We start from the raw sequence: 7,097 nt of genomic DNA, 5'->3' as shown, positions 1-7,097 counted from the left end.
CTCAGCCTGTTACAGAAATGGTGAAACAATGCATTAAGCAGGCCAATGGCATGGGCTTTAGCCATCATTTCAATGCGAAACATCGGATGGGCTCGATTGGGATTGACTGGCAGGCAACTCGCATTCAAAAAGTACCCACCATCCACATAAGCAAGAACAATACCCACTGATTTTTTTAGAGCATTCACACTCTCAGCAGTGTAAAGCGACAGATCGAGATGTTTTTTCAAGAGATGCCAGTGACTGGCAACCCTTGAACCATCCACATTCCCGACGAACAAATAATGTAAGCCAGCTTTCAAGCATGACACACCACTTAATTCCACCACTATGCCGTCAAAGTCATATGTGTACTTGAAAGACAAACTGGCGTCTTCCATCATCATCGCAAAGAGAGGAATATGTACCTGTAATGTGGAGAGGGAGACGAGAGGTGAGGGGATCCATGCGCAAGCTTCTATTAAAATGATGAGACAATGACATGGTCAGACAGGCAGGGTCAGAACAGTTACAAGCAGGTATGTTGGAGGCGAGGCACAAGAGTAGTCCGTTAGGCAGGTGTGGGTCGATCAGCGGCGAACATAGTCCATGACGTGAGGCAGAGGGATAATCCATACAACGAGTGAGAGTCAGGAAGGCAGGTGGCGAGACAGAACAAAACAAGGTATCCAGGCGAGAATACAAAACTAAGGGAACTAGGAACCTAGGAAACACGGGACTAGGAAACTTAGAAAACAAGGAACTCAGGAAACTAGGTAACTAGGAAACTTAGAATGACTATGCAACAGTGCTAGCACTAGGAGAGCGTTAAACGCAACAAACACAGTTCTCCACATTTACAACTCCACAATACTCGGTAACTACCAAGTGAAAGTCCGGGGCTTAAATAGGGCCGCTGATTGGCCACAGGTGTATGGCAAAATCAGCGTGGTGGATAATGGGAGATGTAGTCCGGGGTGTAGAGCAACAGTCTGTGTGTGATGACAGAGCGAGAGCGACATCTGGTGGTGAGCGGACCGCAGGTCACCGACCAGATTCATGACAGTACCGCCTCATCCCTCAGGAAATGTTCTACTCGAGCGGATTCAAAGAATGGCCTCAGCAAGCCGCTCGTATTTTGCTCAGAGGCCTCCAAAAAAGAAACCGTTTCCTCACTAAAATAAAAATATGACATGACTTAGGAAACTAACTTTCACACACTACACTCTTTAACATCCATAATGTTGAGTTATATCCTTTGTATGTGTTCTCAATTGACCCTGTGACCTAGTTTTTCAGAAGTGGGTGTGGTGATACACCGGTGTGCAATTAATAAATGGTTGCTGTTCATACTCAGTTGGTGTGCACGCAGACCAAACGGAGCTTGTTTGTGTGTGTGTTTTATGTTTAATCCTCCGTCATGATAACCGGCGTTCCTAGCTCCTTTGAGGATGGCTGCGCCAACAGGTTATGGGCCCAGTAAAGAGTTTGGGAGCCGATGGAACCGTTTATGTTTCGACGGAGACGAAAAGAATTATGAACTGTGGGAAACAAAGTTTCTGGCGCATTTGCGTCTGCTCGACCTGAAAACTACTATATTGAGTGGAGCCCCCGCCGAGGACGATAAGGGCGCGGCGGAAGATGCCAGTAAAAATGAAGAGGCATATGCAGTTTTAATTCAGTTGTTGGATGATAAGAGTCTGTCGCTTGTAATGAGAGATGCCGCAGACGATGGGAGGAAGGCGCTACAGATCCTGAGAGACCATTACGCTGGTAAAGGGAAGCCACGCATGATAAGTCTGTATACAGAGCTGACATCTCTTCAGAAAGGTGTGAATGAAACCGTTACAGATTATATTATTCGTGCAGAGACTGCCATTACAGCACTGCGGAATGCAGGAGAGACTTTGAGTGACGGCTTATTGACCGCAATGATTTTAAAGGGTCTGCCTGACGCATTTAAACCATTCTCTGTTTACGTTACACAAAGTGATGAAACGTTAACATTTGCCGATTTTAAAACAAAACTGAGGAGCTATGAGAGCACAGAGAAGTTTGGTTCGGCTGGCTTGAGTGAGGACAGCGTGATGAGAGTCAAAGGAAGAGACAACTGGAGTGTGAAACTCACCTGTTACAACTGTGGCCAGAAAGGCCACAAAGCCGCGGAGTGCACGTCAGCTGCTGGGGAGCGTGTGGAGCAGAGACAGTGGTGCAGTTTCTGTAAAAGCGCCACGCATAAAGATTTACACTGTCGGCGGAGGAAGAGAGATAAGGTGAAGCAAGCAGTGGACGAGGAGGAGGACCACACATTCGCATTCAAGGTGGAGCAGGTGGATAATGATCCGATCGGCAGAGTAAAAATGAAAGGCCTCATGGTAGACTCCGGAGCCACTAAGCACATTGTCACAGATCTTGGGATGTTCGAGGAGTTTGATTCAAGTTTCAAGCCTCAGAGTCATATTCTGGAGTTGGCTGATGGAGAGCGGGCTAGCGGTATTGCGATGAAGAAAGGCACCGCTAAAGTGCGCTTGAGAGACAGTAAAGGCCGCATTGTGGACATGATGTTGATGGAGGCGCTTTATGTGCCGTCATTTTCCCAGGACATTTTTTCCGTTAAAGCGGCAATTGCGCACGGAGCGACAGTCATCTTTAAGGAAGGACAGAATAGGCTCATCCACAAAAATGGTACAACTTTTGATATTCATATGTATGATCGATTGTTTTACTTAAGTACAGTTACAAATGAGATTGATGAGTGTAATGTGTGCTATGACCTTCAGACATGGCATGAAATATTAGGTCACTGTAACTATGACGATGTGTTAAAGTTGGAGAGTGTTACAGATGGGATGAAAATCAGAGGTAAAACTGACAAGTCCAATTTGAAATGTGAAGTGTGTGTAAAGGGTAAATTTACTCAGAACAGAAATAGAGATCCAGATGAGAAGGCAAAAGATGTATTTGAACTTGTCCATGCAGACTTAGCTGGTCCTATAGAACCAGCAGGAAAAGATGGTTTCAGATTTGCCTTAGCGTTCACAGATGATTATTCAGGAGCTGTGTTCACTTATTTTCTGAAAACTAAGAGTGATACTGTTAGAGCCACAGAGAGGTTCATTGCTGATGTTGCACCGTATGGTAAAATCAAATGTATAAGATCAGATAATGGAACAGAGTTTACATCTTCTGTGTTTCAGTCACTGCTTAGTAAAAATGCCATTAGACATGAGACCTCAGCTCCTTATTCACCCCATCAGAATGGAACGGCTGAAAGAGCTTGGAGAACTCTGTTTGAAATGGCAAGATGTATGTTAATTGAGAGTAAACTACCAAAAGAGCTGTGGACGTATGCGGTACAAACTGCTGCAGTGATTAGAAATAGATGCTATAATAGGCGTCTTGGACAAACTCCATATTACCTGGTAACTGGAAAAAAACCTGACCTTTCCAAAATGAGAGTGTTTGGGTTAGAATGTTATGCATACAAATATGACAAGAAAAAGTTGGACACTCGTTGTGAGAAGGGAGTATTTGTTGGTTATGATAAAAATAGTCCAGCATATCTTGTCTTTTATCCAGACACAGGGAAAGTACTCAAAAATAGACTGGTAAAGTTTGTTACAAAGAGTACTAATGAGTGTGATACTCAAACAGAGGATGTGTATGAACACTTTGAACATAGGAAGAGAGCTGAAACTCAGGTACCAAAACTTGATGTGACTAAGGTAATCCCACAAGAAATAAAAGTAGAGTGTGATGTTGAAACCGACTTAAAAAGTGAAAGTGAGAGCAGTCAGAGTGCTCGATATCCAAAGAGAGAGAGGAGACCTCCTCAGTACTATACAGACTATGATTATGAGATAAAAGGTGTTGAGGATCAGGCATTAACAAATATTGACTATTGCTATCGTGTTGCATGTGATGTCCCCCAGACACTGAAGGAAGCATTGAGCTCCTCAAAATCAGAGCAGTGGGTTAAAGCCATGAAGGAGGAGATGGACTCTCTTATAGAGAACAATACCTTCACGTTGACAACTTTGCCTGAAGGTAAAAATGCAGTGGGGGGTAGATGGGTTTACACCATAAAAGAAAATCCTAATGAAATTATCTATAAGGCAAGATATGTAGCAAAAGGTTATAGTCAAGTGCCTGGTATTGATTACAACGAGACGTTTTCACCTACTGCTGATATGACTTCTGTACGTGTCTTAATGCAGCTTGCAGTTCAGTATGATTTAGAATTACATCAAATGGATGTCAAGACTGCATATCTGCATGCTCCTATAGACTGTGAAATGTATATGGAACAGCCTGAAGGATTCGAGGTTAAGTTAAAAACAGGAGAAAAATTGGTGTGTAGGTTAAATAAGTCACTGTATGGTCTGAAACAGTCAGGACGAAATTGGAATAAGATGTTGCATGATTTTCTGATTGAAAATGGTTTTGTTCAAAATTCTGCTGACTGTTGTGCCTACAGTAAACAAATTGATGAAGAAAGAGTCATGTTGATCATTTGGGTTGATGATCTTATCATTGCAGCGAGTGATAGTCAAATACTCAAGAATGTGAAGGAAACATTGGGAGTTAAATTTAAAATTAAAGATCTTGGAAAACTTAGGCATTTCCTGGGTATTGATTTTATACAAGTGAATGGTGAAATAAAAATGAACCAGAAAAGATACATTACAAAAATTTTGGAGAGATTTGACATGACTCACTGCAAACCAAGGTCAACACCATGTGAAATGAAAATGAAATTTGACAATGATGGTGAATCTACTGACCCAAAGAGGTATCGTGAAGTGGTGGGTAGTTTGATTTATTTAATGACAAGTACTCGTCCAGATTTGAGCTTTATTGTTAGTAGATTGTCACAATATCTGTCTGTACCAAAAGAACAACATTGGGTTGCAGCTAAACATGTGTTGAGGTATTTGAAAAGCACTGTGAACCTGGAATTGTGTTACAAGAAAAATGGAGATCTTAAACTTGTAGCCTATAGTGATGCAGACTGGGCAGCAGACCTAGATGACAGGCGTAGTGTTACTGGCTACTGTTTTAGTTTGTCTGAGAGTGGACCTATTATTTCCTGGAAGTCAAAGAAACAACAAACTGTTGCTTTATCCACATGTGAAGCTGAGTACATGGCTTTATCAGCTACTGCACAGGAAAGCTTGTATCTTGTCAATTTAATAAATGGAATGGATAATGTACTTGAATACACTGTAAAAGCAACCTATAGAATCTACTCAATATAATGGTGTAAACTGATGTAACAATTTGCACTCAGTTTGTTTGGGTAGATTCTATCCTATATGTCTGAGTAAAGAATACCTGAATTTATCAGCTAAGACAAACTAAAAAAAAAGTAGGTTAAGTCTACACAGCAAAAAGCCCAGTGTTAAATGAACTCTCCTGGGAGTTTGAGTCCATACTCAAGAGTGTTAAAATGAACACTGAAGCAGTGTTAGAGTTAATGAGGTAATTAAGTGATTCATTGAGTGATGATTGACCATTATTAAAGACGCCTGATGTTAATAAGCAGAATCACCAAAAGGAGAAAATCTAATTTTGTAAGTCGCCATTATAGTGGTGAGTGTTAGCATTAGTTTAGCTCTTTACCAGTAACTTCTTAATATTAGATTTTGTTTGGGTGTTGTAATTGAGTTACAACAGTCAGACAAACCAGAAAAAATGAGATTTTGTGGTTTTGATTATGCTTTGACAAAGTCATGAAGTAGCGATCAGAATAAGTGAATTGTATTTCGTTTATGTTACTTTAATCAAACAGGTGTTTCTGAAATTTATTTGACCAGAAAAAATATAAACATTTTTTAGATTTTGACACACAGACATCAACAATCAGCATGAGAATCACAACAATGGTGACCAACAAAAACTTATGTTGTAGCCAATCAAAACTCATCCATATCTCCCATCATGCATTGTGGCATGAATAAATTATGAGCTGATGATTTCCGTGATGTTTAGAGTTGATCTGTTTCTGAATATGCTGTTTGTCACCATTTTTGAGATTCGTATGCTGATTCATGATGTCTGTGTGTGCCTAAAAGAACAGCTTTTGAAATTTTTTTTTGATCGGAGGAGCTTGTAAAAAGTCCATTTAAAATGTAAACAAAAATTCAGGCTTTATCATTTTTTTTCTGCTGTGAAACCACAAGGCAGTTGTAATAAATAAAGAACATAAAACTCTAAATGATTTCAGTGGCTCAAATTAAGTTTATTTTAAAACAGAATTATCACCACTGCATGACTTTTGCTCTTTGGCTTGTCTGGCTAGTTTAACTTAACAATTGAACAAAAGCTAATATTAAAAAGCTACGGGTCAAGAGCCCAACTAATGCTAACACTGACCACTATAATGGTGACGTAAACATTTTGGTGTCTTCAATAATTTTCAATCATCACTCAATGAATCACTTAATTAACTCATTAACTTTGACACTGCTTCAGTGTTCATTTTAACACTCAAATAAACTCCTGCGAGAGTTCATTTAACACTGGGCTTTTTGCTGTGTAGACTTTATCTACTTTTTTTTAGTTTGTCATAGCTGTTAAATTCAGGTATTCTTTACTCAAATATATAGAGAAACGGAGTGCAAATTGTTACTTCAATTTACCCCATTATATTGAGTAGATTCTATAGGTTGCTTTTTACAGTGTACCTTCTCTTTGATTATTGTTTATTTTCTTTATTAAATATTTCAGGTTTGTTTTCAACCAGCAACGTAGTATTTTTTTTTGTCAATAGTCTAGGTAAATAAAACAACCCAAAGTGTTGGGTCAAAGATTTAACCCAATAAGTTGGGTTAAAATAACCCAACGCTGGGTTTGTCCATATTTGACCCAGCGTTGGGTTACCAAAATAACCCAATTTGGGTTATTTTAACCCAGCGTTTTTTTAGAGTGTTGTGTTTCTCTTTCCTTCTGTGATTCTGCTTGTAAACAGCAGGTATTCATCATTATTGGTCAATCATGACATAATGATCTCCTTAACTCCAACACTGTGTCAATGCTACTTGAACACTCTGTAGTGTGGAAACACATGAACACTGAGCAGAGTTTGTTTAACACTGGGAAATATTACATCAACTTTA

Source organism: Labeo rohita, unplaced genomic scaffold (assembly GCF_022985175.1).
Source record: "Labeo rohita strain BAU-BD-2019 unplaced genomic scaffold, IGBB_LRoh.1.0 scaffold_375, whole genome shotgun sequence".
Taxonomy (NCBI): domain Eukaryota; kingdom Metazoa; phylum Chordata; class Actinopteri; order Cypriniformes; family Cyprinidae; genus Labeo; species Labeo rohita.
The sequence above is the reverse complement of the archived record's forward strand: the minus strand, read 5'-3'. Positions refer to the sequence as shown.